Genomic DNA, 27,197 nt, shown 5'->3' on the forward strand with positions numbered 1-27,197 from the left:
GCTTGCCTCTCTGCCTACTTGTGATCTCTCTCTGTCAAATAAATAAAATCTTAAAAAAAAAAAAAAAGAAAAGAGCGTTACCATAACCCTTATAAGCGAAATATGATTCAGCTTCAACATAAAAGTGAACTTGAGGGAACACTTACATGCTTCACAGCTCTCATTTCAAGAAGGCATCAGACACATGTCAAAGACAGTGTGGCCAGAGATCATGGAGAATGGACCACAGGTCACCCACCCAGGTGTTGCCTCCAGACAAGCCAGCCCCATGTGACCTGAGAGATGTCTCCCCAACAGTGTCTCTTCAGAAACACTGCCCCAACCTCTCTCTGCTGGCTGTCTGCTCTGGCTCTAGAGTCAAAACATCTTGCTCAGATCTTGTAAAAATATTCTTTGTTGTTGACACAACAAGGAATATTTTTTCCTTTTGTCAACAGTCGTCTCATATCGGACTTTCCAACCCATGTTAACTGGAAGTATAATATCTGCTTTATAGACAGCCTGTACCACATGGTTTTCAAGTGAACAATGAAAACCAACACTGTTTTAAAATCAAAAGTAAACAATAAAATGCTCCTAGCAACTGGAATCTGCCAGCACTTTGAAGAATACCCTTTCCAAATAACACAGCCACATGGTCATCTCAGAGCCTCAGGTCAAGCCTGTGTCAGCCCCATTTCCACAGAGAGGCTATGCAGCTCTCCTAGGTCCCACAGCCGGTTCCTAGTGCAGCATTCTCCAAATCCAGGTCTACCAGATGTCAGAGCTTGCAAGGAAAAGGTCTGAGTTGTGCCACCCTAATGCTACCCTCCAGCAAGGCCCAGGTCCTCGCATCTGGGCAGTGAACACGTGTACATGTTTCTCATCCCAACTCTACCCCCAGCATCTAGTTGGACAACATAGAGATCCCTTCCGCAGATCCCAGGGCACAATGGCCAGAATCCTCAGGTCTGAGGCTATTTGTTTAAAGCACAGTTAGGGGGCGCCTGGGTGGCTCAGTGGGTTAAGCCGCTGCCTTCGGCTCAGGTCATGATCTCAGGGTCCTGGGATCGAGTCCCGCATCGGGCTCTCTGCTCAGCAGGGAGCCTGCTTCCCTCTCTCTCTCTCTCTGCCTGCCTCTCTGCCTACTTGTGATCTCTCTCTGTCAAATAAATAAATAAAATCTTTAAAAAAAAAATAAAGCACAGTTAGGTTTCAGTTACCCTGTTGTTAGAGAAAAATGGTTTTTAAATTATGTAAGGCACACAAAATTAAGGATTATGGATTTCCTACAGCCTTCAAAGAGGGTATTATGTAGCTGTCAAAAACAAACTGGCTACGGCTGATTTTTCTGACCTGAAGGAATGTGCCAATGTGCTAAGTGGAAAGTATAAAGCTGATGGAGACTGTGCATCATGTAAATTCATTTCCCATTAAAATAAAATCAGAGAACAGGAAACCTCTGTGTGTACCTTGGTGTAGGAAGGAGCAGAATGGTGTGGGTGGAAGCTCACAAACTTCCAACTTAGGTCAGCAAGGGAGGGTGGGCCAGAGCAAGGGGACCTGTCTGCCTCCTTCTGTACACCTTCCCCTGCTATTTGGCTGGTCACAAGGAGACTGTATTGTGCTTGTAATTTGGAGGTGTAGGATAGAAATTGAGGGGAAATTAATAGCTATGTAGAACACGCAAAGAGGACAGATAGCACTACATCACCTGTGGCTGAACATCTAGGCTTTGCGATCAACCCCAGGGGAGAGTAATTTAAAATCAGAGACTAGTAATAGTTTAGATCATTGAAGGCCTTGGTTAAGTTCTTTGCATACACTGTCACTCGATTTCTTTTCTTCTAAAATGTATTGTTTTAACTATTTCTAAGTGTGCAGTTAAGTGGTAGAAATACATTCACACTGCTGTGCAACATCACCACCATCCATCCCCAAAACTCTTTTATAAATTTTGTAAAATGGAAACTTTGTACCTATTAAATAATAGCTCCCCATTCTCCCTCCCCCAGCCCCTAGCAATCACTGTTCTGCTTTCTATCTTTATGATTTTGACTACTCTAAGGACCTTATAGAAGTGGAATCATATAGCATTTGACTTTTTGTGACTGGTTTATTTCACTTAGCATAATGTCCTGAAGGTTCATCCACATTGTACCAAGTGTCAGAATTTCCTTCCTTTTTAGGGCTGAATAGTATTCCATCGTACTGTACAGATCACATTTTGCTTATCCATTCAACCACAGAAGGTCATTTTTGTTGCTTTGATGTTTTAGTTCTTGTGAATAACCTTGTTATGAACATGGATGTACAAAGATCTCTTTGAGACCTCACTTTCAATTCTTCAGTTCTCCCAGAAGATTGCTAGATCATATGGTAATTCTATATTTATTTTTTTGAGGAACCTCCATACTGTTTTCCACAGCAGCTGCACTAGTTTATATTCATACAAACAGTACACAAGTTTCCAATTTCTCCATGTCCTGACAAACACTTGTATTTTTGGGTGGGGAGAGGGGGATTGATAGTAGCCATCCTACTGGGTGTGAGGTAGTATCTCATCATAGTATTGATTTGTATTTCCCTAATGATTAATGACACTGAGCATCTTTTTATGGGCTTATTGGTCATGTGTAGGTCTTCTTTGGAGAAGTGTCTGTTCAAGCCTTTTGCCCATTTTTCAATCAGGTTTTTTTGTTCTTGTTGAGTCTTAGAAGTTCTCTATATATTCTGGATAGTAATCCTTTATCAGTTATATCATTTGTAAATATTTTCTCCTATCCTGTGGGTTGCCTTTTCACTCTGTGAGTACTGTCTTTTGACATACAAAAATTTTAAATTTTCCTGGAGTCCAATTTGTCTGTTTTTCTTCTGTTACCTGTACCTTTGGGTCATATCTAAGAAATCATTGCCAAATCCAACGTGGTGAAGCTTTTGTCCTATGCTTTCTTTTAAGGGTTTTACATTATTTTAGGTCTTACTGTTAGGTCTTTGAACCATTTTAAATTAATTTTTGTATCTGGTGCAAATTCATTCTTTTGCACATGGATATGCAATTTTCCCAACACCATTTGTTGTGAATTGTCATTCATTTTTCACAAACACCCCCATGAGGTAAGCCCTAGCACTATCCTATGTTACAGATGAGAAACTAAGGCACAGAGAGAGCAATAACTTCCCTTAGTTCCCAAGTCAATGGTAGAGCTGGAATTCTGACCCAAGCAGCCCACACACTCTATGCTTTCACATAATATGCTATAGCACTTAAGAGTTGTGTTGACTTCAAGTAAACTATTCAATGATTTTGAGGGTCATTTTCCTCATCTGTCAAAGGAGGAAGCTAATACTGCCTCTTTGGAAGGACGCCTTAAAGTGTTACATATACAAAAATTAGGCATCTCCTGGGTGATCTAAACTTGGTCGGCAGAAACTGACCACCCAGATAGGGGCTGGGCAGTGAGGGCCCTGGATCCCAGCTCAGGATGAAGAGCACCAATAAGGGATGTAGAGGCAGCTTCTGCAGGAAATGGGCCCTTCTATCAGAGTAGCCATCAGGGAGGTCTGGATGACTCACAGCCCAGCATTCTGCTGAGCATTTGGCCCAAATTCTCCAACTGATGATGTCTTTTAATATCTGTTCAACACTCAGGTGGCACAGGAAGAAACTACTTCCCTGTCAATAAAAAATGTTATGCCCTCTTCAATAATTGTCAAATAATTTTTTAAATACCATTTTCCAAATAAAACAACTCCAAGAGGCATATAAATGCTTAAAATTAAGATCATAAAATGAATTAGTGATCCCCAGCAAACAATGCTCTCCCACTCAGTTCTAAAACATTAGCAGACTCTAACTGGGTCTTGGACCCTGTGTCCAGGCCTGTCCTCCACATTTGGGATGGCAGGAACATGTGGCCCAGCCAGGTCTTTACATGAGCACTCTGTGTCCTCAAGGGCCAACCTCAGCAGGACTGGGCCAATTCCTAATTCACTAGCTTTAGCATGAATCCAGCACCTCCATGACCTGGGCTGCTTTTCTGAATTATTTCATTGATGTTCGGAGTCTGGCACAAGATGAGGCCCCTGGCGGCAACCCATCGTAACCACTTCTCAATCCAGCTCCGAGGTAGCTGAGCCGGGGTCCGTGAGTGTCAAGACCTGTGGAACCAGGCTTTCTGAGATGTTATAAACCTGAGGGCGAAGGGGAAAAGTAAAGAGAAAACCAGAAGGAAAAATAAGAATGAGTTCTAACATCTAGGGAACTGGAGATGAAACAAGTACACAGGACTTAATAGGGACAGAGTGGGGAGTGGCAGGAGAGAGACCCTCCAAGGACAGGTGCTGCATTGGGACAGACCCACCTGTGGCTTATGGGGTGATGTGGGTGATCTTTGAAGTAAAGGCATAAAGGGAATCCACGCTCTGTAACATGTAACATGCTTGGCCCTTCCCCTACCTTACGTCATAGTAATACTTCAACCATTAGATCTGAACTAAGTACAGATTTAATTTACCAAATAATGTTTTAATGACAACAGCAGCAGCACCCAGCCATGCTCCAATTTATGCATAACTTCAAGATAAATTACATCTTTTGACTTGCAGAGAAAGATGCCTCATTAGGAAGATTTTCAAATATAAAGAATTGTCACAGTAAGGCAGGTAATCTCATCACTCTAAAGTCATTCATTAACATATGAAAATGTTAATGTTTAATAAACTGGCTACAGAAAACACGGTCCTGGTATTGCCTCCCAAGTGGAAGGCGACAGCAAAGGTGCTGGTACCATGTTTGGCTCAGCCCTCTCCTAATATCCTTGGCCATGGGCATCCCTTCCTTTTATTTTTTTTATTTTTTTATTTATTTTTTTTTTAAAGATTTTATTTATTTATTTGACAGAGAGATCACAAGTAGGCAGAGAGGCAGGCAGAGAGAGAGAGGAGGAAGCAGGCTTCCTGCTGAGCAGAGAGCCCGATGCGGGGCTCGATCCCAGGACTCTGAGATCATGACCCGAGCCGAAGGCAGCGGCTTAACCCACTGAGCCACCCAGGCGCCCCACATCCCTTCCTTTTAGATGTAGCCACATGATGCATAGGTTTGCCATAAAAGATTCTTTTTTATTTCATATTATTATATCCTGGTTTTCTAGCTGGGAATAGGTCTGAGTCAGAAATTATATTAGGATGAGAGATTTAAGATTCTCTTTAAGCACTGGTGTTCAACAGTTTTTCTTAAGGGTTGCTTCAAAGTTATTGCAAGATGAAATCATTCAGAAGTCTGTCAATCAATGGCAATCATGGTGGCCAGACAAAGGCAGTAAAATGGCCATTAATTCTTCAACCTTGCTCCAAATGAAGGCAGAATCACGCTGGATCCAATTTAGCACATACACCAGGTTTTGCAGCGGCAGGAAGAAATATTTCATGAAGTCAGCCTGGAGGTTCAGGAAGGATGCCTCTGTGGGTTCTATCGGATGAATAGGAGTTTGTCAACTAGACTGACTCCAGGAAAGCATTTCAGGAAGAGGTTAGCATGGACAATGCATGGAGCTTTGAGAAAAAAACACCACAAGAGGGTACTTCAGGCTGGTTAGGTGTCTGTTTGCTAATAAATTTGGTATTTTCTTCTATAGGCAGTAGGGGTGGGGCACAGTTGGGCATTGAGCATGGTGACAAAGTGACTAGGACAGTGAGAAGGACGTATCTGGAGCCAAGGAGGGGTGGTCAGAAGGCCAGCGATGGGGAGAGACTGTGGAGAAGCATGCTATGTTTTCTGACCAAATGTGTTTGCAGGCTCACTGAGAAAGTGCACTCAGATCAGCTCACCCAAAACTGACCCGAACGAGAGCTGTTCTAATAAAGCCAAGCATGAGTGGGGCCATGAGGACAACACCACACACTGAGAGCTGTACAATTTTTGATGGTTCTAAAACTCTTTTTTTTTTTTTTTTAACAGAAAACCAGTTATTATCCTGGGAAAGCCACTATCACCCCCCACCCTACTTTTGTTACTGGAATGTTGCTAATTTGATTTTTAAAGTAGAGAAAGAAAAGCCACAATGACGATCTGGCAGTGTGGCTGAGGAAATCGTATGTATGAGCCACCCTCCATGCACAAGTCCCAACGCCCTCTGCAAGGTTCATCAGCCCCGTCTCCAGATTGCCAGGGCATCAGAGCCACGGGCCGTCTACTCCTCTTCTTCTACATCCCCCTGAGTTTTGTTTTGATTCTATTTTTCCCTTTCCAATTTAATGCTTCATTTCTTCATTACTCAGACATGCCAGGCACCGTGCTGGTGAGGAGCAGGTATGAGGCCCTGAGCCAGCCGGAACCAGCTGCCACACCTAGGGCTGATGTTCCCATGAAAAGTCAGCACGCACACATCTGGTTACCAACCACGGCTGGGCGAAACCCTCCCAAGGAGAGGTCAAGGTGCCTTTCACAACCCAGGTAGTAGACCTATCTCACTCAAGCACACTCCCAAGCTGTGGCAAAGCTGCAGCTGAAATCTAGAATTCCTCATCTCCAGCCTGGCACTTTTTCTACCACATTCTCTCTGCTCATTCACTGTTTGGTTTCTTCGTTCATTCGTTCGTTTGTTCGTATGTCTGTGCCCTCGCACGTTCGTTCTTTCAACTTTCGGCAAGTTTTTCATCCATCAAATGTACATACAGCAAGCACTGAGGATGCAGGCCTCCTGCCCAGCTGAGCTGTAAGGGGCTGAGGCATGAGGCATTATAGCTGGCTGATCAGTGTTGCACCTAGTCCAACGCGGGCACCCCGGGTGCACCTGCTGGTGAAGGTTGAGTGAGCACAGAGGGGCTCAGCAAAGGCTTCACAGAAGTGGCCCCAGACCGAACTAGAGAATGAGCAGGATTTTTCCCTTCTGCAGTATGCAGTGAGGGCTGACCTGTGCCAGGCATTACACAGACCCTATGCCTGCCTTCTTAGAGGTCACAGTCAGGAGGCAGAGAGGCTGGAAGCAAAGACACTGCACCCTGGGATGAGTGCTCTGGATAAAATAAACAAGCTACATTATGGGGAGGCATGGAGGTCTTCTGTGGAGAAGGTGGTGGCACCTGCAGGAGTGGAGCCAGGAGAAGAGCAGTACCACATAAAGCAAAACTGGGGGTGTTCTAGAACTTGGCAGGAGGCCAGTGGGGCTGGTGCACAGGGCACAGGTAGATGCCCTCAGCAACTTGGGCAAAGCATTTCAGGCCAAGGGGAAAGGTGTGATTTTTTTTTTTTTCCTACATGTGATGAGAAGACACTGAAAGGTTTGAGAAGACTCACTGACAGGTTCCCATGTGTATCTTTAAAGAAGCAGACTGGTCAGGCTCCCAAGCCCACAGGAGGAGGTTTCCAAGTAGAAAAGGTTGCCCCTCCCTCCAGATGATGCAGCAGGTCCCACCTCGTGGCCAGAGGCCTTTATGCAAGACAGAGGGTTCCCTGATTCTGGCCTCTGCATAGATTCGGGGATGGTGACTGGAGATGGTGGCTGGAACAGAAGAGGAGGTTATAAAGACTGAGATGAGAGAATGGACTGCAGGCAACTTTTGAAGGAAAACCTGGCAGGGCTAGATGTGCACTTGTGTGGGAGAGTAAGGGAAAGATTAAGGATTCCTTGCATCTTAGTTATATATTATTTTTAAGGCTCTATTGAAAGCTTTGAGTGCTACAGAAATGCTTCAGAACTGCAGGTTTTTCATGGTGTGTGTGCCGTCATTTATCAACTTGTTCCACTGTGGACGGACTCTCAGTTGTTTTTGGTCTTTTGCACACCAGTGTTGCCCTGAGGCATCACTTCAGGGTCCCAGATCTGGGATTCCTGAAGCCAAGAATGAATTCACCTCTGGTCAGTTTAACACTGCTGAGTAATCCTGCTGGGGGCTGTACCATTTTACACTCCTATTAGCCCGGCCTCCTCAAAAGAGCCTGTTGTCCAGTCCAGATTGTGGGTTTCTGCCCGATCCGAGAGGTGAAACCTGCATCTCAGTGTTGTTTTAATTAGATTTTCTCTTGTCACCAGGGACGTTCACAGTATTTCCATGGGGGTAAGGCCACTGGATTCTCTCTTTCAATCTCTCTCTCTCTCTTTCTTTCTTTCTTTTTTTTTTTTATTTTTATTTAATGAACTCTCTCTCCACGTCCATTTTTCTCTTGGATATGTCTGGTCTTTCTCTGATCAGTTTCCACAAAGTAGGAAGTGTTTGTGATCCGAGTTGGAAATGTGTTTCCTGGTTTCATGTTCTGCTTTTGAATGTACTTGCTTTTTTTTATTGTCATTTATTTATTTTTAATAGTTGACGTGCAATGTTACATTCATTTCTGGTGTGAAAGTCAGTGATTTGACAAGCTGATACATGATCCCGTGTTCAGCACAAGTGTAGCTGCCATCTGTCCTGTGACATTCCTGTTACAGATCTCTTTATGCTCTGCCTCATATTTCAGTGACTTACTTATTCCACAGCTGGAGGTCTGCATATCCCTCTCCCCTTTACCCATTTTTCCGAACCCCCCATGCCTCTCCCCTCTGGCAACCCTCAGTTTGGTCTCTGTATTTGTAGGTCTGATTCTGCTTTCTGTTTCTTCATTTTTTTTTTAGATTTCATTTATGAATGGAATCATATGGTATTTGTCTTTCTCACTCTTTTTTTCACTTAGCATAATACCCTCTAGGTCTACCCATATTGTCTCAAGTGTCATGATCTCATCCATTTTTATCACTGTGTAATAGTCCATTGTAGATATGTACCACTTCTTTATCCATTCATCTATTGATGGACACTTAGGTTGCTTCAGGAACTTGGCTACTATAATGCTGCAAAAAACATAGGGGTGCATAGATCTTTTCAAGTTAGTATTTTTGTTTTCTCTGGGTAAATACCCAATAGGGAAATTATCAGGCCGTATGGTATTTCTACTTTTAATTTTTTTGAGGAATTTCCATATTGTTTCCCAAAGACAGCACCAGTTTATGTTCCCACCAACAGTTCATAAGAGTTTCTTTTTCTCCACATCCTTGTCAAGACATGTTTCTTATCTTCTTGATTTCAGCCATTCTAACAGGTGTTACTTCATATCTCATGTAGTTTTAATTTGCATTTCCCTGATGATTAGTGATGTTGAGCATCTTTTCTGTGTTTGTTGGCCAACTATATATCTAAGAATAAACTTATCAAGAAGTGAAAGACCTATACTCTGAAAACTATAAAACAGTGATAAAAGAAACTGAAGATGATACAAACAAATGAAAAGATATTCCATGCTCATGGACAGGAAGAACAAATATTGTTCAAATGTCACCACCATCCAGAGCAATCTACACATTTAACGCAATCCTGATCAAAATACCAATACTGTATGTCACAGAACTAGAACAAATAATCCTAAAATTTGTATGGAACCATAAAAGACCCCAAATAGTCAAAGCAATCCTGAGAAAGAACAACAAAGCTGAAAGTATGACAATTATGGACCTCAAGTTATATTACAAAACTGTAGTGATTAAAACAGTATGGTGCTGGCACAAAAATAGATACATAGAGGAGGGAGGAGTCAAGATGGTGGAGAAGTAGCAGGCTCAGACTACTTCAGGTAGCGGGAGATCAGCTAGATAGCTTATCTAAAGATTGCAAACACCTACAAATCCAATGGGAGATCGAGGAGAAGAAGAACAGCAATTCTAGAAACAGAAAATCAACCACTTTCTGAAAGGTAGGACTGGCGGAGAAGTGAATCCAAAGCGACGGGAAGATAGACCGCGGGGGGAGGGGCCGGCTCCTGGCAAGCGGCGGAGCAATGGAGCACAAAATCGGGACTTTTAAAAGTCTGTTCCGCTGAGGGACATCGCTCCAGAGGCTTAACCGGGGTGAAGGCCACACAGGGTCAGCGTGGCCTCAGGACTCTCAGGGTCACAGAAGGATTGGGGGTGTCTGAGTGTCGCAGAGCTTACAGGTATTAGAACGGGGAAGCCGGCTACAGAGACAGAGCCGAGGAGTGAGCTCTAAGCTCGGGGTTACCTTGAACCGGTCGCAGGCTCGATCAGCTCAGAGCGCGGCCGGAGGCAGGGTGACGGGGGTAAATCGGCGCTGTTCTCTGAGGGCGCACTGAGGAGTGGGGCCCCGGGCTCTCGGCTCCTCCGGGAGGAGACTGAGAGGCCGCCATCTTCATTCCCGCCCTCTGGAACTCTACGGAAAGCCCTCAGGGAACAAAAGCTCCCGAAAGCAAACCCGAGCGGATTACTCAGCCCTGCCCGGGTAAGGGCGGTGCAACGCCGCCCGGGGCAAAGACACTTGAGAATTACTACAACAGGCCCCTCCCCCAGAAGATCAACAAGAAACCCAGCCAGGACCAAGTTCACCTACCAAGGAGTGCAGTTTCAATACCAAGGAGAGCAGCAGAATTCCAGAGGAGGAGAAAGCAAAGCACGGAACTCACGGCTTTCTCCCCATGATTCTTTAGCCTTGCAGTTAATTTAATTTTTTTTTCTTTTTCAATTTTTTTTCTCTTCTTCTGCTAATTTTTTTTAACTTTTACCATTTTCTTTTTTAATGTTTTTTAACTAGTTTATCTAATATATATATATATATTTTTTCCTTTTTATATTTTCTTTATTCGTTTTCTTTTTTTAATTGTTTCTTTTTTTTTCTTCTTTCTGAACCACTTTTTATCCCCTTTCTCCCCCTTCACAATTTGGGATCTCTTCTGATTTGGTTAAAGCATATTTTCCTGGGGTTGATGCCACCCTTTCAGTATTTTACTTGCTCCTTCATATACTCTTATCTGTACAAAATGACAAGGCAGAAAAATTCACCACAAAAAAAAGAGCAAGAGGCAGTACCAAAGGTTAGGGACCTAATCAATACAGACATTAGTAATTTGTCAGATCTAGAGTTCAGAATGATGATTCTCAAGGTTCTAGCTGGGCTTGAAAAAGGCATGGAAGATATTAGAGAAACCCTCTCCGGAGAGATAAAAGCCCTTTCTGGAGAAATAAAAGAACTAAAATCTAACCAAGTTGAAATCAAAAAAGCTATTAATGAGGTGCAATCAAAAACGGAGGCTCTCACTGCTAGGATAAATGAGGCAGAAGAAAGAATTAGCAATATAGAAGACCAAACGACAGAGAATAAAGAAGCTGAGCAAAAGAGGGACAAACAGGTACTGGATCACGAGGGGAGAATTCGAGAGATAAGTGACACCATAAGACGAAACAACATTAGAATAATTGGGATTCCAGAAGAAGAGGAAACAGAGAGGGGAGCAGAAGGTATATTGGAGAGAATTATTGGAGAGAATTTCCCCAATATGGCAAAGGGAACAAGCATCAAAATCCAGGAGGTTCAGAGAACCCCCCTCAAGATCAATAAGAATAGGTCCACACCCCGTCACCTAATAGTAAAATTTACAAGTCTTAGTGACAAAGAGAAAATCGTGAAAGCAGCCCGGGACAAGAAGTCTGTAACATACAATGGTAAAAATATTAGATTGGCAGCAGACTTATCCACAGAGACCTGACAGGCCAGAAAGAGCTGGCATTATATATTCAGAGCACTAAATGAGAAAAACATGCAGCCAAGAATACTATATCCAGCTAGGCTATCATTGAAAATAGAAGGAGAGATTAAAAGCTTCCAGGACAAACAAAAACTGAAAGAATTTGCAAACACCAAACCAGCTCTACAGGAAGTATTGAAAGGGGTCCTCTAAGCAAAGAGAGACCCTAAAATAGTAGATCAGAAAGAAACAGAGACAATATACAGTAACAGTCACCTTACAGGCAATACAATGGGACTAAACTCATATCTCTCAATAGTTACCCTGAACGTTAATGGGCTAAATGCCCCAATCAAAAGACACAGGGTATCAGAATGGATAAAAAAACAAAACCCATCTATATGTTGCCTACAAGAAACTCATCTTAAACCCGAAGACACCTCCAGATTTAAAGTGAGGGGGTGGAAAAGAATTTACCATGATAATGGACATCAGAAGAAAGCAGGAGTGGCAATCCTTATATCAGATCAATTAGATTTTAAGCCAAAGACTATAATAAGAGATGAGGAAGGACACTATATCATACTCAAAGGATCTTTCCAACAAGAAGATCTAACAATTTTAAATATCTATGCCCCTAACGTGGGAGCAGCCAACTATATAAACCAATTAATAACAAAATCAAAGAAACACATCGACAATAATACAATAATCGTAGGGGACTTTAACACTCCCCTGACTGAAATGGACAGATCATCCAAGCAAAAGATAAACAAGGAAATGAGGGCCTTAAATGACACACTGGACCAGATGGACATCACAGATATATTCAGAACATTTCATCCCAAAGCAACAGAATACACATTCTTCTCTAGTGCACATTCTCCAGAATAGATCATATCCTCGGTCCTAAATCAGGTCTCAACCGGTATCAAAGGATTGGGATCATTCCCTGCATATTTTCAGACCACAATTCTCAGAAGCTAGAACTCAATCACAAGAGGAAATTTGGAAAGAACCCAAATACATGGAGACTAAACAGCATCCTTCTAAAGAATGAATGGGTCAACCAGGAAATTAAAGAAGAATTGAAAAAATTCATGGAAACAAATGATAATGAAAACACAACGGTTCAAAATCTGTGGGACACAACAAAGGCAGTCCTGAGAGGAAAATATATAGCGGTACAAGCCTTTCTCAAGAAACAAGAAAGGTCTCAGGTACACAACCTAACCCTACACCTAAAGGAGCTGGAGAAAGAACAAGAAAGAAAGCCTAAACCCAGCAGGAGAAGAGAAATCATCAAGATCAGAGCAGAAATCAATGAAATAGAAACCAAAAAAACAATAGAACAAATCAACGAATCTAGGAGCTGGTTCTTTGAAAGAATTAATAAGATCGATAAACCCCTGGCCAGACTTATCAAAAAGAAAAGAGAAAGGACCCAAATAAATAAAATCATGAATGAAAGAGGAGAGATCACAACGAACACCAAAGAAATACAGACAATTATAAGAACATACTATGAGCAACTCTACGCCAACAAATTTGACAATCTGGAAGAAATGGATGCATTCCTAGAGACATATAAACTACCACAACTGAACCAGGAAGAAATAGAAAGCCTGAACAGACCCATAACCAGTAAGGAGATCGAAACAGTCATCAAAAACCTCCAAACAAACAAAAGCCCAGGGCCAGACGGCTTCCCGGGGGAATTCTACCAAACATTTAAAGAAGAACTAATTCCTATTCTCCTGAAACTGTTCCAAAAAATAGAAATGGAAGGAAAACTTCCAAACTCATTTTATGAGGCCAGCATCACCTTGATCCCCAAACCAGACAAGGATCCCATCAAAAAAGAGAACTACAGACCAATATCCTTGATGAACACAGATGCAAAAATTCTCACTAAAATACTAGCCAATAGGATTCAACAGTACATTAAAAGGATTATTCACCACGACCAAGTGGGATTTATTCCAGGGCTGCAAGTTTGGTTCAACATCCGCAAATCGATCAATGTGATACAACACATTAATAAAAGAAAGAACAAGAACCATATGATACTCTCCATAGATGCTGAAAAAGCATTTGACAAAGTACAGCATCCCTTCCTGATCAAAACTCTTCAAAGTGTAGGGATAGAGGGCACATACCTCAATATTATCAAAGCCATCTATGAAAAACCCACCGCAAATATCATTCTCAATGGAGAAAAACTGAAAGCTTTTCCGCTAAGGTCAGGAACATGGCAGGGATGTCCATTATCACCACTGCTATTCAACATAGTACTAGAAGTCCTAGCCTCAGCAATCAGACAACAAAAGGAAATTAAAGGCATCCAAATCGGCAAAGAAGAAGTCAAACTATCACTCTTCGCAGATCATATGATACTATATGTGGAAAACCCAAAAGACTCCACTCCAAAACTGCTAGAACTTGTACAGGAATTCAGTAAAGTGTCAGGATATAAAATCAATGCCCAGAAATCAGTTGCATTTCTCTACACCAACAAGAAGACAGAAGAAAGAGAAATTAAGGAGTCCATCCCATTTACAATTGCACCCAAAACTATAAGATACCTAGGAATAAACCTAACCAAAGAGGCTAAGAATCTATACTCAGAAAACTATAAAGTACTCATGAAAGAAATTGAGGAAGACACAAAGAAATGGAAAAATGTTCCATGCTCCTGGATTGGAAGAATAAATATTGTGAAAATGTCTATGCTACCTAAAGCAATCTACACATTTAATGCAATTCCTATCAAAGTACCATCCATTTTTTTCAAAGAAATGGAACAAATAATCCTAAAATTTATATGGAACCAGAAAAGACCTCGAATAGCCAAAGCAATATTGAAAAAGAAAGCCAAAGTCGGTGGCATCACAATTCTGGACTTCAAGCTCTATTACAAAGCTGTCATCATCAAGACAGCATGGGACTGGCACAAAAACAGACACATAGATCAATGGAACAGAATAGAGAGCCCAGAAATAGACCCTCAACTCTATGGTCAACTCATCTTCGACAAAGCAGGAAAGAATATCCAATGGAAAAAAGACAGCCTCTTCAACAAATGGTGTTGGGAAAATTGGACAGCCACATGCAGAAAAATGAAATTGGATCATGTCCTTACACCACACACGAAAATAGACTCAAAATGGATAAAGGACCTCAATGTGAGAAAGGAATCCATCCAAATCCTTGAGGAGAACACAGGCGGCAACCTCTTCGACCTCAGCCACAGCAACATCTTCCTAGGAACATCGCCAAAGGCAAGGGAAGCAAGGGCAAAAATGAACTATTGGGATTTCAAGATCAAAAGCTTTTGCACAGCAAAGGAAACAGTTAACAAAACCAAAAGACAGCTGACAGAATGGGAGAAGATATTTGCAAATGACCTATCGGATAAAGGGCTAGTGTCCAAAATCTATAAAGAACTTAGCAAACTCAACACCCAAAGAACAAATAATCCAATCAAGAAATGGGCAGAGGACATGAACAGACATTTCTGCAAAGAAGACATCCAGATGGCCAACAGACACATGAAAAAGTGCTCCATATCACTCGGCATCAGGGAAATACAAATCAAAACCACAATGAGATACCACCTCACACCAGTCAGAATGGCTAAAATTAACAAGTCAGGAAATGACAGATGCTGGCGAGGATGCGGAGAAAGGGGAACCCTCCTACACTGTTGGTGGGAATGCAAGCTGGTGCAACCACTCTGGAAAACAGCATGGAGGTTCCTCAAAATGTTGAAATAGAACTACCCTATGACCCAGCAATCACACTCCTGGGTATTTACCCTAAAGATACAAACGTAGTGATCCGAAGGGGCACGTGCACCCGAATGTTTATAGCAGCAATGTCTACAATAGCCAAACTATGGAAAGAACCTAGATGTCCATCAACAGATGAATGGATAAAGAAGATGTGGTATATATACACAATGGAATACTATGCAGCCATCGAAAGAAATGAAATCTTGCCATTTGCGACGATGTGGATGGAACTAGAGGGTATCATGCTTAGCGAAATAAGTCAATCGGAGAAAGACAACTATCATATAATCTCCCTGATATGAGGGAGAGGAGATGCAACATGGGGGGTTAAGGGGGTAGCAGAAGAGTAAATGAAACAAGATGGGATTGGGAGGGAGACAAACCATAAGTGACTCTTAATCTCACAAAACAGACTGAGGGTTGCTGGGGGGAGGGGGGTTTGGGGGGTGGGGTTATGGACATTGGGGAGGGTATGTGCTATGGTGAGTGCTGTGAAATGTGTAAACCTGGCAATTCACAGACATGTACCCCTGGGGATAAAAATATCTTATATGTTTAAAAAAAATAAAATGTATTTAAAAAAATAGATACATAGATGAATAGAACAGAATAGAGCGTCCAGTAATAAACCCACAATAATGTGATCAATTAATCTTTGACAGAAGAGGCAAGAATATGTAAATTTGGAAAAGACAGTCTTTTCAATAAATGGTGCTGGGAAAACTGGATAGCTACATGCAAAAGAATGAAACTAGGCTGCCTTCTAACACCACACACAAAAATAAACTCAAAATGGATTAAAGACCTAAATGTGAGACCTGAAACCATAAAAATTCTAGAAGAGAACACAGGCAGTAATTTCTCGACTTTGGCCATAAAAACATCCTTCCAGATATGTCACCTAAGGCAAGGGAAACAAAAGCAAAAATAAACTATTGGACTACATCAAAATAAAAAGCATTTGCACAGCAAAGTAAACCATCCAAGAAAACCCCAAAAAGAGAACCTGCTGAATGGCAGAAGATATTTGCAAATGATATATCCAATAATGGTTTCGTATCCAAAATATTTAAGAAGGTATACAACTGAACACAAATCATCTGTTTAAAAAATGGCAGAGGACCTGAATAGATATTTTCCCAAAGAAGAGGTACTTGCTTTTTTGACTCATTAATTGTTTTGCCATGCAAAAGCTTTGTACTTTTATGTGGTCACATTTACATTTTAAATTTACAACATTCACATTTATAAAATTTTATAGCTGCATAGAATACTGAGCTGGTAAAAAAGGAATGGGGAAGCTATTTGGCCCAGATTTAGAAAGATCTAAATGTAATGTTAATCTAAATGTAATGGTAAGTGGGAATAGCAAATGGGTATAGAATATGCTCCTCTTTGTGTAAGAAAAAAGGGAAAATGGGAATCTATGTTCCTATTTGCTTATATTTTCACACAGGAATTGTGCCAGTTAATTTTAGTCAGCTTGGTTAGGCTATGGCGTCCCACTGTTTGGCCAAACACCAGTCTAAATGTTGTTGTGATGGTATTATTTAGATATGACTAACATTTAAATCAGTAGACTTTGCTTTAAGTAGATTAACCACCACAATGTGGGTGGGCCTCATCCAATTAGCCTTCAGAACAAAGACTGTGTTTCCCTGAAGTAATTCTTCTCAAGACTAACACAGAAACCTTGCCTCAGTTTCCAGCCTGTTGCCATGTGTGATACAGTCTCAAGACTGCAACGTCAACATTTAGCTGACTCTCCAGCCTGCTGATTTGTCTTACAGATTTCGGATTTGCCAGCCCCTATAATTGCATAAGCCAACTTCTTAAAATAAATCTCTCTCCCTCTTTCTCTCTCCCCTCTCCCTATAAATATATACATACATATATATGTATATATGCATATGTGTGGACACACATAGACACACACACACACACAATGGGTTCTGTTTCTCCAGGGAATCCTGATCATAAAGGAACACTAGCAGGTTTTCACAAGAAATGAATAAAAAATAATTGGAGAAAACAAAATAATTGGGCATAGGAGGGACAGGGGAAGCATAGACTGTAACAGGATAGAAAGAGGAATTCTCAACTTGGACTTTGTTAAGCTCAGAAATTCTAAATTATATAAATATATTACCTATTCAAAATAGAAAATGAAGTTTAGGAGAAAATCAACTTTTGGATGTAAACTAAAACAAATGCCATATAAATTGAGGGGTAAATGTTATTTGCTTTGTATACACTTTAGAGACACACACAAAAGGAATTACCCAGTTTTATTCAGAAAATGAATTCCTGGGGCACAATGGTGGCTCAGTCAGTTAAGCATCTGCCTTTGGCTCAGGTCATGATCCCAGGGTCCTGGAATCAAGTCCCACTCCCCCTTGCTCAGAGGGGAGACTGCTTCTCCATCTGCACCTCCCCCTGCTCATGCTCTCTCTTTCATTCAAATAAATAAATAAAATATTTTTTTTTAAAAACAAATAAATAGAAGATGAATTCCTGAGGGAGGAGGTACTTTTCAAAGCACCAAGATCTAATTTAATTCTTTTAAACATGATGTTATATATCATACTTAAAAATACACCATATTCTAATATCTGAGAGAAGAACATGAGGTTGAGAAAGCATTGTACTCGGGATGGGGCAGACAGGGTTGCCCCGGGCTGACAGCAGCCCTGCTCAGGTCCAATATGTGTCTCTGCTCTCTGCAGCAGGGTCCCCACTACCATCAAAGCATACGTGGCCCCTTCAAACACAAGAGAGTCAACACTCCTGGGCATAACACTCAGTGGCATCAGTTCTGAGGTCATCCTGGGCAATCAAGCCCCAACGGCCCACAGTGACAACCCTGCTACACTCTGGTAGGGATTCTTTGTCCTGTCTCACTCATTCTCCCAGGCCCTCAGGCCTGCTCCCCTGTCTTGGGCTCTGCTTTAGGGTAACCTAGAAACAACTCAGTGGGGAGAGCTTTTTGCATTCCAAGAAGATACCAAGGACCTGAGGTCCCTCCTCCCATGTACCCCAGGCATCCATCTCCCATCCAAATCCTTCAGATGAGGCACACTCTCTAATGAGGCAAAACAATAGTAGTAAAAAAATGGACATTGATTCCTTGCCAGACACTGATCCAAGTACATTATAAACCATTTTAATTCTCACATGGGGAAATGGAGGCACAGAGAAAGTAACCCAGTTTCCATGAATACCCAGCTCATAAGCCTCAGAGTCTAGGTTTCAAATTGGATAGGTGAGCTCCAGAGTTTGTTCTTTAGGTAGAAGCTGTCCCACATGAGGAATACCAAGGTGAGGGCTTTGGAGGACCCAGGCACACAGAGAGCAGGAGGGAAAAGAACAGCCAGCAAAGGCAGGGAAGAAGCCAAAAGAAGAGAACAAAACCAGGTGAAAGACAAGGAAAGGAGCCAGCAGGAAACAGAGCATGGTCACCAATTCCTGAGAGAATGCGCTGAGTGAGAAGGTCTCAGAAACATCACCTGCTGGGCCCAGGTGTGGGTCTAAAGTGCCTAGAGCTAAAGTCCAGACTGGGCTCTGCTCCTTCCGCCAGGAGCCCTGGCTTTTTCTCTCTTTCCTCCGTGCCTCACAGAGCAGACAGAGAGGAATGGAGGTCTTTGGTTTCCGTTTTCTCCATAAATTGATCCTATTAAAGTCAAATAATTACGTTAACTAAATTCTTTGTTATTTTATAGAACAGTTCCACAAATGGCATTTTTATTTAGCTTCAAATAGTCCTTTCCAGCTGACTTCCAAATTCACTATTTCACTTTCCTATTATCTTTGATGAAAGCCTATTATGTTCTGTATAGAGCGAGATTGACATTGCCATTATTCAGTTGTTGTTGTTTCCTCAAAACTTGATGTAAACTTCAGAAAATGCTCCAATTTAGCAGTTTTCATGTTAAGGATTCTTGGTCACAAATGAAAGCGAAGGCTAAATTCCAAAATGGACTGGTCATGTCTTAAAGGCAAGATCTGAGGGTACCTGGGCAGTACAGTCAGTTGAGTGTCTGATTCTTGGTTTTGGCTCAAGTCACAATCTCAGGGTAATGAGATCGAGCCCCATGTTGGGCTCTGTGCTCAGTGCAGAGTCTGCTGGAGACTGTTTCCCTCTGCCCCTCTCCTGTTCATGCACACACTCTCTCTCAAATAAACAAATGAATCTTTACCAAAAAAAAAAAGAAAGAAAGAAAGAAAAAAAGGCAAGTTCTGATGAAATCTAGTCTTTCCCAGCTTATCTGGGCATAAATTGAAATTTTAAGCCATAGGCCAAGAATTAAAACTACAGTTTCTGATCTGCTTCCAATTTGATCTCTAGTTATTTATAGTCCACAGAAAAGTTTGGATTCACTTCAGAATGGCCTCTCACACATCACTATCTGAAATGTTCTTGAAAGGCTCCGTTTAATATAACCCAGAATGGATCCTCCTTTGTTCTCAGACTTCTAAAAGAAGGAATCATTTCTCATCTTCCATATGGGTTCTTAATTTTGAAATTGAGATCTTTTTCACTTTTTTTCTACAGAGGGCATTGTTTCATTTTACATGCATAAGAGGACATTCAAAGAGACTTGGGGCTTCATTTCCAAGTGAATGAGAAAAAAAAAGAATTTCTCTGCTAAAATAGAATAATTTTTACATGAAAAATTGTGGAGAAAGGAAAGTGCCAGAAGAGTTGATGATGGTTGATGAAGAGTAGCCTAGACTTCATGATGTTTCTTTCACTGGTAGGACCTAGGTAACGCAGACAGTGTATCTGGGTGGCAAAGATCAGCTGTATTTTGCATTTCTCTCTTACAGTACAGAACCTTCACCAAAGAATTCTATCTGGAGACCCACCTTCCTGTTTGCCATTGCCAGCATCAATGGGAGGCATGGAGAGTCCAGTTTAACACATTTACAGAGAACACAACCAGAGACAGATAGGGAGTATTATTGTATTACTGAATCAGGGTCTGAGAGGTTGATAGGCTTAACCAAGTGAGAGGGTGTTTATACAGGATGAATAGCCTATCTGTACTTGTATTAGAAAAAAATCAACTGCAAGTTTCTGAATTCTGACTTCACTGATTCATTCCAAAAACACTGCTGTGTGTCTTCAACATGCCAGGCACTGTTTTCAGGATGGAGATGCAACAGTGAATAAAACCCAAAAGTAAACTTCAATCAGTGAGAGGACAAGGAATGAAATAAATCATATAGAGTATTAAAAAGTCGGTAAGGGGTAAACTGAAACAGGGGAAGTGGCTAGAAGGTGGAGCAGCAATTTTAAATGGGGTTGGCCACACTGAAATATTGAAATCTGTGCAAAGACTGGCAGCACTGCCACTCTCTAGGGTCAGAATGTTCTAGACTCGGGAAACAGTGAGGGAGAGTATGACCAGCACTGAGTTAGGAAGGGGAGTTCAGAAGAGGGCCTCAGGAGCAGGAAGGGAAGGTGGTCACAGACGTGGAGAGCTCCAGCTTCTATTCTAAGGAAACAGGGACTCTCTGGAGAGTTTCCAACATGAGAGTGACAGGTTGGACAGAAGGTCTGGAAGAATCCTTGTGGCTCAGAAGAGTAGCTCAGTGGAAACAAGTTTCTGTGGCTTCCTTAATGTGACCCATGATTTTACACAACCTCAAGAAAAATCCAGCCCCAAAAGAAAAACAGCCGCAGGCCTTATAGTATTCATACAAAAATTATTCATACAACTACCAGAAGCCCGGGGAGGGACAAGGAAGGAGGGATCCTCCTTCAGAGCCTCCAGAAGGACCCAATCCTGCTCTTCGACTTCTGGCCACTGCAACTATAAGAGAATAAGTTTCTGTTGTTTAAGCCACGAAGTCTGTGGGAATTTCCTATGACCACCCTAAGAAACAAACACGGTTTTTGTGTGGAAAAAGCAGTCTCCTGCATTATGATTTTCCTTCCATATTAAACCTGATTTCAGGCTCTGCTTCCTGACCCAACCTTTGTTTCTAGGAAGCCTCAGCTCGGGCCTTTTAGGCTCCCACTCCCCACAGTTATGCTGTCTCTCACATGCCTGGAAAGAGGAAAATTTTGTTTAAAAAAAAAAAAAAGATGTTTCCTTGAGGATTATTGCAGAAAAAAAGCAGTGAGAGTGAGAGAAAATATGTAACTCCCGAGGGGTCCACACATGCTTCCAGAAGGAAGGAGAACCAGGTAACACCACGGCCTCTGGCCTGGAGGGTATGGCACAGGGTGAGGATAGGTATAAAGAAAAGAGACAAAGAGGCACGAAGCAGTGAGCCAGTGGGTGCAGAGGTGAGATGGAGGAAAAGACATTAGCCGTTCACAATGGGCATAAAATTTGGGGAAAGAGGAGAGAGACTCAAACTGGATTTTTATGATTCTTTTTATGTGCTGGGCTGTGTGATCCCTCCAATCCCCCACCCCAGGGACAGCCACTTTAAGGAGACTCCCAGTTACAATCTAATGCTATAGGCTTCATTCAAGGTTTCTGCAGGAGCCACCCCAAGGATGGGCCACAGGGGGCGCCAGTGATGACAGACATTTTGGAAGCTGTTATCAGGAAGTACAGGAACCTCAGTCTAAAACCATCCCCCTAGGTCTGAGCAAAGAGTATATTTTCACAAGCCCGCCTAATAAATTTATGTTGCAAAAGAGTGACAGCCCCGCAGACCCAAGCCATCCTGGTTCTTACAACAAAACTTCAAGGACAGAGAGACATCACGGGAAACACATCAATTTTGAAACCGTTTATAGGAAATTTTCAAGTGGATAAAGAGATTTTTCATGGCACTCTGTAAGAACAGTTAGTTGAGGACATCCACAACGGCTCTCGTGAAGTTTCAAACTAGAGTTATTTTTATACTTTCCTTCACAGAAGCCCATTTTACTTGTAATTTATGACTTCTGATTAGAATTACAATTTGTCTGTCTGATCCTTCCTAAAAGCCTGGAGTAAGGAAAGAAAAAATGAAACAAGATGGGATCGGGAGGGAGACAAACCATAAGAGACTCTTAATCTCACAAAACAGAGGGTTGCTGGGGGAGAGGGGTATGGAGAAGGTGGTTGGGTTATGGACATTGGGGAGGATATGTGCTATGGTGAGTGCTGTGAATTGTGTAAGCCCAATGATTCACAGACCCGTACCCCTGGGGCAAATAATACATTATATGTTAATAAAAATTAAAAAAAAAAAAACTATAAGCTGCTTGATGCTGAGACTTCACTCAGCTCACGTCTGAACCCAAGGCAATAAGTAACACAGACTTTAATAAGGGCTGGGATTGTCACACACACCCACCAAGGGTACCCGCCCACCAATCAGGCAACTGAGGTCAGGTTACAGACCAGGAACAGAGATATGAGGATTAGCATCAGGAGTCAGAGTTCTAGAAAACCAGGTCTGACCCCCAGAATATCAGGAAGAGGAGGCTTTAACAGAGGGGTACCCAAATCAGGGAACTCAACCAAGGTCTGGGAGCCAGCAGGAAGGACAGATTGGGGGCAGCAGATCGGGGGTAACGCTAAGTTCTCACTGTTACCTGGGGACAGTTCAGGGCAGAGAGCAGCTAGAAAAGCTCACAGATGCACCTTTTGCAGTTCCTTAAAACACAACCAGCTGTTGTCATCTTGGCTTTTTGGCCTCTGCCCCTGGGCATTCTATGATGTCATGACGCCCCTGTTGGCTGCCTCTGAGCACTGTTGATGCCTGGAGTTATTTACTTGTTGGCATTCTTGTTTTCTGTCTGACTCTCCCAGCAGACCATGAGCTCCAGGCTCTCGTTTGTCCTTACATCCTTCGCACCTGAGTTCTCACTCAGCTGCGCCTTCCCCAGCGGAAGCACCAGTTGGGTGAATGAACAGACGGGATCCGTCTCACAGGCAAACCCCTCCACGCCTACCTTGTCTCACTTGATAACATAAACCCACTTCCTGGTGATAGTGAGTGCACCTGGGCCAGGAAAATAATGCAATTATATATAAATCTAAAGACAAGCTGGAAAGGACGCCTGGGTGGCTCAGCCAGTGAAGCCTCTGCCTTCAGCTCAGGTCATGATCTCAGGGTCATGGCATCAAGTCCTGCATTGGGCTCCTTGCTCAGTGGGGAGCCTGCTTCTCCCTCTCCCTGCCATTCCCCCTGCTTGTTCTTTCTCTTTCTCTTTCTCTCTCTCTCTGACAAATAAATAAAATAAAATACTTAAAGACAAGCTGGGGAAAAAAATGCCTCCTGAAATTTAAATGGTATAAATGAAAATAGACCACTTTTTTTTCTGTACGATTGTGAACAAATATCTGAATTTCGATCAAATATTTCAAGGTTAGCAAACAAGATCATTCAGAAACTTGGGCATCATTTGAAAGCTTCAGCTCAAATGTCTTATCCACTGCAGTTGCAGTGAGCAAAAATTCATGTTGGAGTAGCAGGGCCCATGTAATGGGACAATGCACAGCAGATCCTGCTGCTCAGAGTTCCTCCCACTTGTTGTAGGCACAGCTGATGCCCTTCCTAGAGCCAGCCAAACTGGCTAGGGCTGGTATCTTGACTGGACCGCACTGTCTGCTTTTTCCAGACCCTTCTGAACATTTATCAGGCTTTCATATTTGGTCAGCACTACTCCTTCTGCCCTGCAAAATCGGCTTCCACCAGGAAATGCCACAGCGTGTGCTCCTTCCCACAGGGTACACACAAAAACCCCAAATCCCAATATATATCCCCATAGTAAATGAAGTCGACTCACTTCTATGTCTACACCACTGCAAAGACAAAATGCAAGTCGGACTGTGGAATCCAGATTAACATAGCCATTGAAAATACACAGAACAGTTTCATCGGGAAAGTATACAAGCTTATCCTGCAGACAAATTGGCATCAATCATGAATACGTGAATTTTGGCTCTTTTCACATTTCGTACATAGTACTTATTTCCATGCACACTGGCAAACCAGAACGTAAACTCACAATACAAAAGATAACACAAATTAGAAACAGCCCAAGCTGCCGGATACAGGAAGAAGGCAGAGTGTTTAGCTTCCTACAGTGTGAAAAACTTAGAGTGATAACATAATTAATTCACAGCAAGGCAAGGGGGGGAGGGAGGAAATAGCACACTAACCTAGAAGAAATTACCACGAACTGTTCTCCATTTTCAGCAGACACTCGAATGCATCCTATTCCTGACCAAAGACATCTCTGTTGAATACCTCCCTGCATTTGGGGGTTACTAATGCTGCCAACCAAGCAATAAATTATTTATTATTTAACACAATCTTCCAAATTAAGAGACCAAACTAATTTACTCATTTTATAATACTCAGTGTAAAGATACAATGTCTGTAGTTGATGGATTAATGAATTGAGATTTAAGTATAGTATTCATGTTACGGATGTAACCAACAGTGAAAGTTAAGACAGCATATGGCTGCATGAGAAGCCAGTCCGTCATCTAGCAAACAGAAGTCAAGGACACGAGCAAAAGGATAAATCGAGAAATGGGAGTACAGTCGTATTGCTTGGTGACTGGATGGAACTCCCAGAAAAAATAAAATCAAATGATTAAAACTTCAGACACTGAGGAACAGAGGTAGCAGAGGCAGGGAAGAAAGGCGCAGAAGAAAGTGACCTCACTGTTCGCTCCCCTGGACCAGATTCTTTGCTTATTTTCCTACTGATTACTCTGCCTCTTACTTATTATCCTGCAGCTATTCATAATCTTCTCTACACTAACCCTTGCTTGATCACATCTTTGGTATGCATCTCTACCCAACCAGTAACTCATCTTTTCCTTCTACGGTATTTTGCTGGTTCACAGACCTTCTTAGTTTTAACATTTTCCTTAATGGTCTATATTTTCTCTATGTTTTCTGCCATTTTCCTCTTCAAATATTAGTCTCTAGTCTATAGGGAATTTGCTATCAGACCCTGTATGAGGCAGGATCTCGTACTGTTCCTCATCTTTTTTCACACGGACATCCAGTGGTACATGCAGCTTTATTGAATAGTTGTCCATCCTTGTCCAGCCAATTTAAATAACATCATTTCTGTGATAAATCAAATTCCAATATTCATGGGTCTATTTCTGGGCTTATTATTCTGTTCCCCTGATATATTTGATTATCTCTAGACTAATACCACACCAATTTATTTTTTTGTTAGATTTCATTTAAATTCAAGTTAGTTAACATACAGTGTATTATTAGTTTATCACACCTCTTTAATTATTATGGTTTAATAAATCTCAGTACCTGGTAAAGAGTCTCAATTGCTAGGTCCACTTCAAAATTCACTTGGCTATTTTGAGATCTTTAATGATCTGTATGAATTATGGAAGCCGATTAGTTTTGTTTTGTTTTGTTTTTTTAAGATTTTATTTATTTATTTGTCAGAGAGAGAGAGAGAGATCACAAGTAGGCTGAGAGGCAGGCAGAGGCAGAGGGAGAAGCAGGTTCCCTGCCGAGCAAGGAGCCCAACGTGGGACTCAATCCCAGGACACTGGGATCATGACCTGAGCCGAAGGCAGCCGCTTAACCAACTGAGCCACCCAGGCGTCCCGCAGATTAGTTTTTTTTAAATTAACTTTATTATTATTATTATTTTTTTTTTTTTTAGTGAGCAAGTACAATTGCAAGCATGGTCTTATGGTCTCCCTCCCTATGCCATCTTGTTTCATTATTTCCTTCCCTACTCCCCAAACCCCCCAATCTGTCTCTCAAATTCCTCATATCAGAGAGATCATATGATAATCGTCTTTCTCTGATTGATGTATTTTGGGGAGCAGTTTAGTTTAAAAAAAAAAAAAAACTCTGCACTACATCAAAAACTAATGATGTAAAAAGAAAAAAACAACTAATGTACTGTATGCTGACTAACCTAACATAATAAAATAAAAAAATAAATAAAGCTCTCTGGTATCCTGATAGGAACTGTACCTGATTCATGGGTTGATTTTCGAAGGCCTGCCGTCTTTACGACATCAAACTTCGCTGCCTGCAACACGCTGTCTTCACTTAATCAGGGATCTATGTCCCTCAAGAAAAATCTTCTGCATCTTTTATTAAATTTAATCATAGCATTTAAATTTTTGAATTACAATTTTCATATTGGTTTATGCTATTATATATAAATGCTATGTATTTTTGTAATTTGATCATGTCTTACCTTACCGGTTCTAACAGTTTGTAGATTTTCTATGGAGACAATCAAATAGGCTGTGAATAAAGATAATTATTTTTTTCCCTTTCTTATTTCCATACTCCTGATTTATTCTTTTCTTGTCTAATTTCACTGGCTGGAGGTGCCAGGACAAAATTGAATAACAGTGATGGCAGTAGACATCCTGTATTGTTTCCATCCTAATTTCAAACATTTAACAAATTTAATATGGTATATATTACAGGGTATACAGCATATTGGTAGATCTACGTTTTATTAGATTAAAGGAGTTCCACTCTATCCTAGTGTTCTATTTCTATAATATGATTTTGATTAATGTTTTTGTAACTTTTATTGAGAAAAAGCATGTGGTTTGTCATCCTTAATTTTTTTAAATTAAATAAATAGTTAGATTTTAAAAGTTAACCCAATCTTTCTTCCCTAAAATAAACTGTGTTTAAGTTATACTGCATTTTCATATAAATTCCTAGAATCAATTTGCTATGTTTCTTTTTTTCATTTTTGCTCATTAGTGAAACTGGCTTATAATTTTCTTATCTTCTACCTTCCTTGTCTAAGGTTAGCTATTGCTTTAAGCCAGATTAATAAAATAAGTTAAGTCATTTTCCCTTCTTTTTCCATTATTGATTTTTTTTAATTTTGCTAAAATTCCACTGTTTAACCATCTCAGCCTAATGTCCATCAAGGAAAAGGGAGATTTTGGACTTCATTTCAAGTTCTCTTTTTTTTTTTTTTTTTTTTTTTAACT

The 27,197-nt window shown here is 41.4% G+C and overlaps 1 protein-coding gene across 1 annotated transcript in view; it reads right to left on the minus strand.

Moving 5' to 3' along the window:
* The window catches only part of LOC111152595 (family with sequence similarity 189 member A1), a 519,244-nt gene that overhangs the window by 236,929 nt on the left and 255,118 nt on the right, over positions 1-27,197 (minus strand). The gene's annotated exons all lie outside the window — the stretch shown is intronic.

Source organism: Enhydra lutris, unplaced genomic scaffold (genome assembly GCF_002288905.1).
Source record: "Enhydra lutris kenyoni isolate GAN:26980312 unplaced genomic scaffold, ASM228890v2 scaffoldscaffold29, whole genome shotgun sequence".
In the NCBI taxonomy this organism is placed as follows: Eukaryota; Metazoa; Chordata; class Mammalia; order Carnivora; family Mustelidae; genus Enhydra; species Enhydra lutris.